Below are 13,691 nucleotides of genomic sequence, written 5' to 3' on the forward strand. Positions count from 1 at the left end.
TTCAACCCGCCCCCTCTAACCTCGCTCTGCACATCAGCGCACCCACGGATGCCTACGCCCACCTCCTCACGTCGTACCCGGAAGTTTTCCGTCCAGAACTTCGCCAAACGCCCACGGTTCCTGCCAAGCACGGTATTTATCACCATATCAAGACGACGGGACCCCCAGTCTTCGCAAAATTCAGACGTCTGGCACCGGAACGATTGGCAGCCGCCAAACAGACGTTCGCCGAAATGGAGAAAATGGGCCTTTGCCAAAATGCCTCCAGCCCATGGTCGTCACCATTACACATCGTTCTGAAGAAAGACGGCTCCCTCGGTCCGTGCGGGGATTACAGGCGCCTGAACATGCAAACAGAACCGGATCACTACCCCCTCCCAAACATTGCCGATGTGACCTCCTACCTGTACAAAGCGAAGGTTTTCTCTACGCTCGACCTCCTGAAGGGGTATTATCAGGTTCCTATGAACCCAGAAGACATCCCCAAGACAGCCATCACCACTCCGTTTGGTAAATACACCTTCAATTACTCCTGTTTTGGCCTTCGTAATGCTGGGGCAACGTTTCAACGTCTCATGGATGGCATCTTAGGGGACATCCCTTTCTGTGTATGTTATGTGGACGACATACTTGTGTTCTCCTCCTCAAAAGAGGAACACCTCCGTCACCTGGACATCGTGCTCGACCGCCTGCAACAAAACGGCCTTGTAGTCCGGTACGACAAGTGTACCTTTGGCGCCAACGAAGTGTCGTTCTTAAGGCACCGCATCACTCCTGAAGGAGTCCATCCCCTCCCTGAGAAGGTAGCAGCCGTTCAGAATTTCCCCGCGCCCTCGACCGTCAAAGCTCTGCAGGAATTCTTGGGCATGATCAACTATTATCACCGTTTTCTGCCAGCCATTGCCGCCACTCATGCTCCCCTCTACGCCTCCCTCAAGGGCAAGCCAAAGGACCTGAAGTGGGGTCCCCTTCAAGAAGCAGCCTTCTGCAATGCAAAGAAGGCCCTATCATTTGCTGCGGCTCTCACTTTTCCTATCCCACACGCCCCTCTCCTTCTCTCCACCGATGCCAGCGATGTCGCTATTGCTGCAGTACTCGAGCAGGTGGTCAAAGGCTCGCCCCGCCCATTGGCCTTCTTCAGCAGAATATTGTCCAAGGCAGAATCGGGTTATTCTACCTTCGATCGAGAATTGCTGGCGGTGCACTTGGCTGTCCGTCACTTTCGCCATTTCTTAGAAGGTACGCCCTTCGTCATTCGCACAGACGACATGCCTCTGGTGCACGCCTTCACTCAACAGTCTGACGCCTGGTCCGCCCGTCAACGCCGACATCTCTCCGCCGTGGCTGAATACAATAGCACCCTCCAATACGTCCCTGGGAAAATGAATCCCGTTGCCGATGCCCTGTCAAGAAACACGTTGGCTGCCATTCAACTGGGATTGGATTACAACGCTCTGGCTGAAGCCCAACGACAGGATCCAGAGTATCAAGCATGTAGGACATCCTGCACGTCCCTCCGTTGGGAAGACTTTCCCCTCGAAGACTCCAACACCACCCTCCTCTGTGACGTCAGTACTGGTAGACCGCGACCTTGGATTCCTGCTCCCATGCGCCGACAGGTGTTTGATTTCATTCACGGCCTTTCACATCCCTCGTGCCGTTCTACTGCACAGCTGCTGAAGGCAAAGTTCATTTGGCACGGCATTTCTAAGGATGCTAAGGATTGGGTCCGCGCCTGTACTTCTTGCCAAACTTCCAAAGTACATCGACACACGGATTTCAGAGTGGGCACCTTTTTCCTCAACCTCAGCGTCGTTTCGCACACATTCACGTCGACGTTGTAGGCCCCCTACCCACATCACAAGGACATCGTTACCTGTTTACCGTCATCGACCGCTCCACTCGTTGGCCTGAAGCCATTCCCATGGAAACTGCAACGTCCGCCTCATGTACATCTGCCTTACTCTCTGGATGGATTGCAAGATTTGGTATCCCTGAGCACTTTACTTCTGACAGGGGAACCACTTTCACCTCTAAATTGTGGACGTCATTAGCGAATCTCCTGGGCATCACCCTATATCAGACAACGGCCTACAACCCCGCTGCCAATGGAATGGTTGAACGTTTTCATCGCACCCTCAAAGCAGCTTTGATGTCCTGCTGCAAGGATTGCAACTGGTTTACTCAGCTTCCCTGGGTCCTCCTGGGACTAAGGACCACTCCTAAAGACGCCCTCGACGTCTCGGCAGCTGAAATGGTGTATGGCGACCTGTTGGTCGTCCCTGCCGAATTTTTTCCTTCTACAACCTCCTCCGACGATCTCCAGCGCATACATCACGTCCTGGGAAAATTTACTCCAGGCCGCCAGACTTACAAGCCCCCAGCGAAGCATCACATACCAACGGACTTGCACTCTGCAACGCACGTCTTCCTGCGCAACGACACTAGCAAGCCACCACTAACGCCCCCTTACATTGGCCCTTTCCTTGTGATCCGACGCAGTCCGAAAGCATTCCTACTAAACATTCGTGGCAAAGAAGACTGGGTCTCCATTGATCGTCTAAAACCTGCTTATCTTCTGCCAGATGACCCGCCTACAGTTCGCCTCTCCAGATCAGGGCGCCCTATTTAACATGTACAGTATGTCATTTTTAGGGGGGGAGCAATGTACCAACCGTGTATCACACAATTGTACATAATTCCTTTTGCATATATTATGCTTGTATCTTCGCTCTTCCCTCGCACTAAACGAACATGAAAATTCATCTCTGCTGTTTCCTCTGTAATATTGTCTGTCTTGTTAACTTGTTATGTCCTGTTGCCTTGAGGTTTTGTATATAAAGGAGAGTGTTCCATCACAATATAACTCAGTTGTTTCCAACCTGCCTTTGAGTTCACAACCTTACTCGGCGCCGTCACAATTTCCTCTTTATGAGATATTGTTTGTTCATACGTTTGACTGATCTTTAATTTATATTCTTTTTTTTATTTAGTTCACAATCAATACTGTAATTCTATCACTATTACTATGATAATCTTTTATGTTACCTGCAAGATTTTCATAGATAAAAAACCCTACTTTCCTTGATCTTTATATGTCCTCTGGTATAAAATATATGGCCCACTTTTAACTTTATATAAAATTTCCCAGTTCTTCTATTTTCACTTAATTTTATCAAAATATATCGCAATTTGTTTATTTCAGTTTTTCTAGTAACACAACAAGATCTTCCGTAGACTAGGTCCTGGCGTTGTATGTTGCGATTCTGAGTTTCCAATACAGTAATACCAAGTCTATGGCGTATACGTTCGTGAAGTTTTCATATTCATACCTGATCACCATACTTTATAACCAATGACAAAATACACAAATATCAATTAAATCTAAAGATAATTGTCTTCTGCAAACTAGAAATTATATGAAATTGGAAAGGTAACATCTGTTAACAATCTTAAAATAGAATAGGAACTGAAGAACAAGATATATAATTATACACATCTGTGCTAAATCGTAAGTTAAATCATGGTTGGCTTAGAAAATCTATAGCATTGACTCGATAGATATTGCAAATGAGTTTATAACAATCAGCATCGTCAGCATATTTTTAGTAAGTACACCAACTAAATCTACCAGTGTTTTATGATAGTCATTGTGAGAAAATTATAGTTAGTAACATAAATATAATTGTTTTATTGTTACATTCTGCTCTTACATGCTAGATATCGCATTCAGGGGTTTTTCCTCGTAAATTTTCCGAGAACCCCAGGCAGGCTTCAAGGAAGAATATAGTACTCCAAATCATATTTTTGCATTATATTAAATTGTTCATTTCTAGCTACATCAAGAAAAGAGAATATACTGTTTATTTGGGATGGTTAAGTGTCCAAGGGAAATAAATGAACAATTAAGTGATATTATTGCAGAAATAATTTTGCGTCTTTATATTTCACTTTATGCTGATTACACTATTGTAATGGTCGAATCCCATAAGGATGTACAAAATGCGTTACATAAAGTAGGAAAATATTGTGATACTTGGAAACTTCAAATAATGTTTGAAAACTAATGTAGTTTTATTTTCTAGCGGATAGGTTGAAAATTTTCCGAATTTTAAAAAAGGCGAGGGGAGTATTGAAGTTGTAGATGATTATGTTAATCTTGGTTCTACATTCAAACAATGGCAAAGTGGATAAAGTTATTAAGTTGCAATCCATGCAAGCCCGTACAGTATTATTTTGTATATTTATTAAATGTGATATATATCGATTGCTAATTGATATGCACTACGATCTAGCTGTACCAATTTTGACTTATGTTGTGAAATATGGGATTACCACAGACTAGATCATGCTGATGCATCTTGCAAGAAGTTCATGAAAAAATCAGCTTTATGTGAACAAGCTAACAACAAACTGCATGGTATATAGGGATCATGGCAGACTAAAAATTGAAATATTCATTTGCAAACGGATGATCGGATTTTGGCAAGGAATTGTAAAATCCAAGGCATCTGAGTTGCCAAATACTTTTTTATCGTCTCCTTAAAATTTTGTATGAATTGAATCAGTATAAGTCTAGTTGGATTCATAAACTCAAAACTATCCTTAATTCCTGTGGCATGTCAAATATATGGGAACATTCAGAAAATTTCAATCACACTTGGATAGCGAATAGCTTAAAAATTAAAGTCAAAGATAAAAGTAGACAACACTGATATGGAGAAATAAAAAGAAAGATATTGTGAAGTAACTATAAACTTATTAAGATTGAATTTGACCAATAAAAGTATACTGTGAATTTAGATTTAACACAAAGAATTTCCCTTAGTAAATGTAGGTGTGGTACCCACAAAATTCCTGTAGCAACTGAAAGATATTTTGGACAGGAAAATTAGCACCATTGCAGACAATTGTAAGCGAAATGAAGATGGGGACAAATATCATTTGGTTCTAGTTTGTCCGCTGATTAGAGAAATAACAGAGATACCTAAAACCATATTATTGCAGGAGACCTAAAACTCTTGAATTCAATCTGCTGCTCAATACAAGTAGTAAAAGAGAATTGAAAAAATTTGCAAAATTTACTAACCTTATTATGTCCTTATCTTAGATTTGAGACTTCCTACAATTTTCATTATTCTAATATATCATCTTTATATTGATAATTTTCTTTGTCAGTATACCTTTCTATGCTTTAATTAGAGTCTTTTTGTACCTTTATGTGATATATATATATATATATATATATATATATATATATATATATATATATATATATATATATATATATATATATATATATATATATATATATATATATATATATATATATATATATATATACATATATATATATATATATATATATATATATATATATATATATATATATATATATATATATATATATATGTGTGTGTGTGTGTGTGTGTGTGTTTGTGTGTGTGTATGTATGTATGTATATAAATTTGTAATTCCCATAACCAAGGAGTCGATAGAATAAAATTGTCATTTGCCTTTGCCCGCCGTCTTGTCCCATTTCAACTTTAGCCCCCCACATTGAGAAACACTCTTACGCCCCTGATCGTCGGGATGTTTCAATGCATTTTTAATTAAAAATTTGTTATCTATCCATATTTATAAGTTCCATTATTAATTTACTTTATTATGGAATACAAACCTAGACCCAAGAATTGTCGCAAGTGATTGAATATGTTCATCACTGGGATGCTTAACGAGCATTGTCATATCAAAAGTATATATAGTAAAATGTAATTAGCAGTAGGAAAAATATCTATAATAATGAAACAAAGGAGTTCAATGTCATAAGAATTGTCACTGTAAGTACATTAGGATATCGGTCATTTATAACATTTTCTCATATAGAGAAGTGTCAGTTAGGTCAAAATAGACATCGTAAGTTCTGTGATAGCATTTGGTGGTGATAGGCTATACTGCATCACGAGTTGAAGCTGGAGTTGTTGCATCATACGACAACACCGTTATAATGGGATACTTGTAAGGCGAGCAAAATGGGAATTTTGCTCTCTCTCTCTCTCTCTCTCTCTCTCTCTCTCTCTCTCTCTCTCTCTCTCTCTCTAAATGTTCATTTTAAAGTTTTCTGCAAAACAAAATTTCTACTGTTGATGAAATGTGCCGTTAAGTACTTAAGAAACATCCCAATTCTATTTTAGTATTACCCACATATGTCAATCAATGTAATGTTATGATTGGTTGCTGACAGATTTTTTTTTTTTTTTCGCGTAGGAATGTTTACTTGAAATCTTCCGTTCAGAGTGTATTCTAATGATCTTTGCGCCTTGGTTTCGTCATGGAAAAGTCATAGTTAGCGCACATACAGTTACACACACACACACACACACACACGCACACACACACACACACAAACACACACACATATATATATATATATATATATATATATATATATATATATATATATATATATATATATATATACTGTACATATATATTTATACATGTGTAATAGTTAGAATAGTAATATTACATGTTTAAAACAAATGACGTAATATGTCATGTTGGTTGGAAGAGCTAACCGTGAGATTTGCTGTAGTCATTCAAATTGTAAGCAGGATGTATACTGCTAAGTTGCCATTCTTTCTTAATGTCAACACATTGTCTCTTCGTGTGAAAGTTTGTGACGTCACCGGATGCAGGTGTCTTCCGATTCCGTCACTTAGCTAAATTAAAGCAAGTATACGATATTTGGGATATCGGTAATTTGTTCAGTTCATATCTAAACTTCACCAGAATTGGTCATGTGGACCAACACAGCTTCCTCCAGTGATGGAGATGTTTAACTTAGTTGTTTATTCACAATAAAACTTAAAAACCATTAAGATGTATTCAGTAAACCATTTAAATACATCTGAAACAACTCATACTCAAATGTGTGCTTAAGACAGTAGCACACCAAAAAATGGTGGCAGCGGTTAAACTCTAAGACAGCGATTAAACTCTAAGAATTAGAGAAATATCTTCAAGACTTCAAAATAAATAGCTGTAAAACCAGAGAATGATCTACAAGACTTCAAAATAAAAGCTGTAATACCTGATAAAGATCTTCAAGAACTCAAAACTATCTACAAGAATCTACAATTTTGACTAAGTCCAACGGAAATGCTAACACCAACATATGTTAGTATACAAATTGAATCTTCAATCAACATCCTAGGAAACCCAAGGACTGGCGTTCAACAATTGCAAAACATATCCAGGAAGAACTACATTCAACAAGAAACTAGAACGAGACATCGCTAACAAAACATCAAGAGAGAGAGAGAGAGAGACGACGAGTCGACTTCATATAAAGCTAAGTACAGAGATTTTGTATCCATTTCAGTTTGGGCAGTGAAGTGTAGTTATCACAAGTCGTTAGTCAATTATTACTGGGGTGAGTGAATTCCTAAACTTTGTTATAAGAAACTCCGAATTCTCATTTAGAATTTTTCTTTCTTTGTGCTAATTCCTTTTTCTTTCATAAACTCTTGGGGGGAAATGTATTGGGATTAGTAACATTGTTGGGGGAATTTTATTATACATATGCGTTTACGCAGTGGGCGTCTGTACTTATATAGATATTTTGATAGGATTGAAAGGGGTCAAAGAGATAGAAAAAAAAAATACAGCAGTCATGGCTCCTCCTGTCAGCCCTACCCCTGGACCTAGTGGTGTAGGCCAGGCTAATCCTCCTCCAATTGTGACGCTTGTAAATGCCAGGTCAGCAATCCTTCCTTTTCAAGGCCGTGTCAACGGGTTCTTGCCACAAAATGTGGAGTCATGGATTTCATCCGTTGATGCCCATTTAAATGCCAAACAAATCGTAGATCCTTTTGTACAATTACAAGAAGCTAAAAGTTTTATAGATTTTTCTAAGGGGGATGCGAGTGCGTATTTAAGAGGTGTTTCATTTCAGGAAGCAGTTACTTGGGATGATTTCAAAGTTAGGTTACGCGCGATCTATGGGGGTGAGGAAGCTTTGGATGTAGTGTTAACGTTACGAAATACACTTAATCAAGCCACTATGAATCGGCTTAATGTTGTTGAGAGAGCAGCTCTCATAGCTGATAGGCTTAACGAATATCAGGACATTTTAGGTAATTCCACTTGGGTTACTAACGATAATATCTCCGTGAAAGATTTTTTACGATTAATGTATTTAACTTGCATGACACTTATGTTGCCTGAAGCTTTAGTGCGGTGCTTTGATAAGAAGTTAATGCCTGCAAGTACGGAATTGGATGTCTATAAACAGATAAAGAAACACATGTCCAAGTGTCCAGATCTCGATCCCGTGTTAACTCAAGTTTTTGCTAAGAATGAAACAAAACCACAAACAGTGAACGTAATTAACAATCCAGTAGCGGGAGTGACGTGTTACAACTGCAAACGTCAAGGTCACATAAGCGCAGACTGTAGAACGAAATTTTGTTCAGTTCACAACACAGGATCACATTCTTATAGTCAATGTTACGCGCGTAAGACACAACAATATCCTAGAAATACACAGTCAATTCCACAGTCAGTTCCATATGGAAATAAAAAGAAAAATCCTCATTTTAACAATAAGAAGAAACAACAAAATGTCAATGCAGTTCAGAGTCCGAAACAAACAAACACTTCTTCAAATATCGCTGAGCCTGGGCCGTCAAACCAGACCTCGCAAAGTCAGCCTAATTTTCAGAATGTGCAGAGCAAAGCAAATACCACATAGTTAACTCTAGAGGGGAAGAGAGTGATGTTGGGTCAAGGTCATTTATGTCAACATCAATAGTATTGAATAATCAATTTAATGTTTTATCAGATAATTGTGAGACAATAGATTTTCCTATGAAACACACGGCCGAATGTGCATGCTCCCGTAGATTTGCAACGAATTCATACAATAATAAGCCAAAATGAGTTACGGCCAACCTTATATGCTGTAAATTTAGAACACAAATCCTTTACGTTATTTTTTGACTCTGGTAGTCCACGTAATATTATGGATTTGAAGACGCATCATTTGTTGTTTTCGAACTTTCCGATTGAAAAATCAGGAATTAGACTTTCAGGTATAGGAAATAATGAATTAAACGCCATAGGCATAACTCATATTCAGTTCAGAGTCGGTAATCGCACGTTTGCCGATACATTTGTTGTTGTGAAAAACATTAACATGTATCCAGCTGTAATTATAGGATACCCATCTATGGGAAATCAAAACATTATCTTAGCTCCTGCCAAGCACGGCGTGTATATCAAAGGGAAATTCTATAAGTCTTCTAATACTTTAAAGTCAGTTTTGGATAAAAAGGAGACGACAAATGTAACCGTAACGTACGTTGAAGAACCAATAACTTGTCTCACTAATAAAGAAATAATATACGCGACCCAGCAGAATTCTCGTTCACCCGTAATATCATCTTGCACGCAATATATCGAACCAAACATACCTTCGAATTTAATAGTGCAAATAAAGAAAACACTACCGGGATCTGAAATATTAATCCTTTCCGATACTTTGAAAACCAACGGATTGTCTGTCACACAAGCTATTTATACAGTAGGCTCACATCAGCAATGTAATATCGAAGTCTGTAATCATTTAAATAACACTTTAGTAATTCACAAAAGTCAACATATCTTGGATGTAGAAGTTTATAAACATCGTATTCTTACCGTTGCTGAAATCAATCACTCTCAATCAGTTGCGGATGAATCCCTTTTACGATCTATTAAAAATAAAATCAGTAAGGACATTCAAGACGAAGAAATTCAGCAGAAAATTTTTGGACTTTTAAATAAATATACAGATGTCTTTTCCACTACGGATGGATCCTTAGGAAAAACAGATGTGATCGAGCATCAAATAAGGTTAAAAGACAAACAGAAAATTATATATGTACCCTCGTACAGACTCCCTATGAAATTCCAGAATGAAATAAATGATGAAGTAGGTAAAATGTTAGAGGAAGGAGTCATTAGAAAATCAAATAGCCCTTATAATTTTCCTTTAATAGTTGTACCGAAAAAAGATCGAACATGGCGTATCTGCGTCGACTTTTGTCGTCTAAACGAGGAAACGATCCCTGATCGATTCCCAGTGCCATGTACTGACGATATTTTGTCTTTGTTAGGTCAGAATAAGTATTTTACCAGTTTGGACTTACTTAAAGGCTTTCACCAGATATCATTAGAAGAAGATAGTATCCCATACACAGCCTTCAGCACAGCCAGGGGACATTATGAATTTTTACGGATGCCTTTTGGTTTACGTTGTGCTCCTATAACATTTACAAGAATGATTAACATAGTGTTTGGAGACTTGTTAGGGGATATATTGCATGCCTATATGGATGATCTTGTAATCTTTTCCAACACCTTAGAAGAACATCTACGTAAGTTAGAACTAGTACTACAGAGATTAAGACAACATAACTTAAGGGTAAAGATTAGTAAGTGTGAATTTTTCAAAACAGAATTAATATATTTGGGTTTCATGGTGTCAAGCCAAGGTCTTAAAGTAGTCCATGATAAGGTGTCGGCTATACGTAATTTTCCCATACCTACTAATGTCAAGGGAATACAGCAATTTCTGGCTTGTAGTGGATATTACAGGCGTTTTATACGCAACTATTCAATAATAGCCGCTCCTTTAACTGATCTTACGAAGAAGGGCGTAGATTTCATATGGTCTGAGCAACATCAACAGGCGTTTAATACTTTGAAAGATGAACTGTGTAGTTCTCCTATCTTAAAATTTCCTGACTTCGGTAAGGAATTCTTTATTGCAACAGACGCCTCAGACTTAGGAGTAGGAGGGGTATTGCTTCAGTATATATATATATATATATATATATATATATATATATATATATATATATAGATATATATATATTTATATATATATATATATATATATATATATATATATGTACATATACATATATACATATATATATATATATATATATATATATATATATATATATATATATATATATAAGCCTATATATATATATATATATATATATATATATATATATATATATATATATATATATATATATATATATATTATTTATATATATATATATATATATATATATATATATATATATATATTCATCATCAGCCATAACTAGTTCACCACAGAACAAAGAACTCTGGCACGTTCTTCCACACATGTCTGTTTATGGTCCTTTTATGCCAGTCTAAACCTGCAAATGTTCTTAGATCGTCAATCTGGCGTCCTCACTTCATTCCCCTACTCCTCTTGTAATCTCTAGGGTCCCATTCTGGTTTTTTGAATGTCTCATCATATGTACTTCCCATGTCCGTTGCTAGATTATTTTCTACATTAGTTTGATTTCATATCCATGTTGCTCTTTTTCTGTCTTTTAGTGTCATACCCATCATTATTCTTTCAGCTTATGTTCAAAGCTTAAGGAAGGCTGCTCCAAGTTTCTGGTACATCTGTTATTATTTGCAATACCATCTAATTAAATACTTTTCATTTTAGAGAGAGTGGCATTATACCTTTCATAATCTCATTTTATTCACTAACAGTCCTCCATTACATGATTATATAGAGATTAACTGAACTTATTGCATGGTGCAAATTATGGGGTATGAAGCTGAATCCTAACAAAACTCAAAGTATGATTGTAGGTCGGTCAAGGACGGTGGCTCCTCAACCAGATCTCAGTATTGATAATGTTTCTTTAAATTTGTATGACACTTTTAGAATTTGAGGTGTGATTCTTGACAGCAAGTTTGCTTTTGAGAAACACATTAAGGCTGTGTCTTCTTCAATTGCACAAAAAAAAAATTGGCTAGTTAAGAAAGTTTTACAAGATTTTCGGTGATGAATCTATTTTGAAGAACTGTTTTAATTCTTTCATTCTACCTTGTTTTGAGTAACGTTTTCCTGTCTGGTCTTCATCTGCATATTCTCATCTTAATTTGTTACACAGGAACTTACGGTCTATGAAATTTCTTATTCCTGATCTAGATATTCATCTTTGGCATCGTCGTTCAATTAGTTCCTTATGCATGTTGCAAAAAATTTTTCATAATCCTGATCATCCTTTACATTCAGATCTCCCTTGACAATTCTATCCTGTTCGTAACACTAGACAGAGCCAGGCCTTCTCCATCATGAGGCTCAATACTACAGAATATTCTAGAAGTTTTATTTTAGCTGTGACCAAGTTATGCAATTATCTTCCTAATCAAGTAGTTGAATCAGTAGAACTTCAAAAGTTCAAAGTTGCCGCAAATGTTATTTTGTTGACCAGGATGACATGAGTCTCATAATAGTTTATATATGACATAGCTTTTTGACGTTGTTAAGAGTTTATATAAGGCATATCTGTTTTGACGTTGTTATTGTTTTTAGAGAGTATTTGTTGCTAATTTATTCTCATCATTCTTTTATTTCCTTATTTCCTTTCCTCACTAGTAGCCCTTTTGGAGCCCTTGGGCTTATAGCATCCTGCTTTTGTAACTAGGGTTGTAGCTTGACTATTAATAATAATAATAATAATAATAATAATAATAATAATAATAATAATAATAATATCCTTCTTTTAATTTCGGTCCCCTTTCCTTGGGAAAAACTTACTGTTTGTCCTAAATACGTCAATTTCTATTATGAGTTCCTCAATAGCACTTATTTGTTTTCACAGCATTTTCATTAAACAGTATTTTAGTTTTAATCATTCATTTTCAGCCCTAAATTTCTGCTTTCTCTGTTCAAATCTCCTGCTATCTTTGGCAGTTCCCCCCCATGATTCAGTAAACACACCTAAGGTCTATGGAAATCTCAAGTTTTTATGGTATTCCTCATTAATGTGTTATTTTACGAAAAGATTTACAAAGTTCATTTTATTCTCCCTGTTTCTACAGCGGACCATATTTCAAACATTACTAGTTTTTCTTTCCCAGATTTTTGGCCTGTTGTTAAGGAGACGAATCCGTCAAAAAGAAATATTAGATTTCGCCTTCAAAGTAATTACACATAAAAGTCAGTCATCATTATTAAAAAAAAAAAAATTAAAGGGAGAATAAAACTAATGTGGTTTCTACATTTATTATATAAAACATAAGTGTTGAAGTGCCACTCTAAGAGCACAGCTCCTACGGGGGTTCTATCTATAGTACGTCCACTCGGTAAATAAGTTAATTAAAGTGTTGAGAGGGACACTTCATTCATGCAGTGTTAAATAAGACTTACGTGAATAATATTTGTATTTACAATTATCACAGATGCCGCTGGCTGTCTACCATTTACAGTATAAAAATGACAATATATTCTACAACATTCAAGGATTATGATCTTTATATACTGTAAGGCTATGTACAGGTTGTCACGGAGGAAACATTTCACTCTTTATTATAAAATCTTTTAAGATCAATATTCAGAACGGTGTATTCTCCCTGCCTTTTATATCCAATTCCTTTTCTATATAATTAACATTTAAACATAATGTATATATAGTGAGTTGGCTGAAGAAAATTATTATAATAATAATAATAATAATAATAATAATAATAATAATAATAATAATAATAATAATAATTCGAAGAAGAAGAAGAAGAAGAAGAAGAAGAAGAAGAAGAAGAAGAAGTAGGAATATTGCCGCTAAAATCTTATTAGAAATATT

The sequence above is a fragment of the Palaemon carinicauda genome, chromosome 9 (assembly GCF_036898095.1).
Source record: "Palaemon carinicauda isolate YSFRI2023 chromosome 9, ASM3689809v2, whole genome shotgun sequence".
Lineage (NCBI taxonomy): Eukaryota > Metazoa > Arthropoda > Malacostraca > Decapoda > Palaemonidae > Palaemon > Palaemon carinicauda.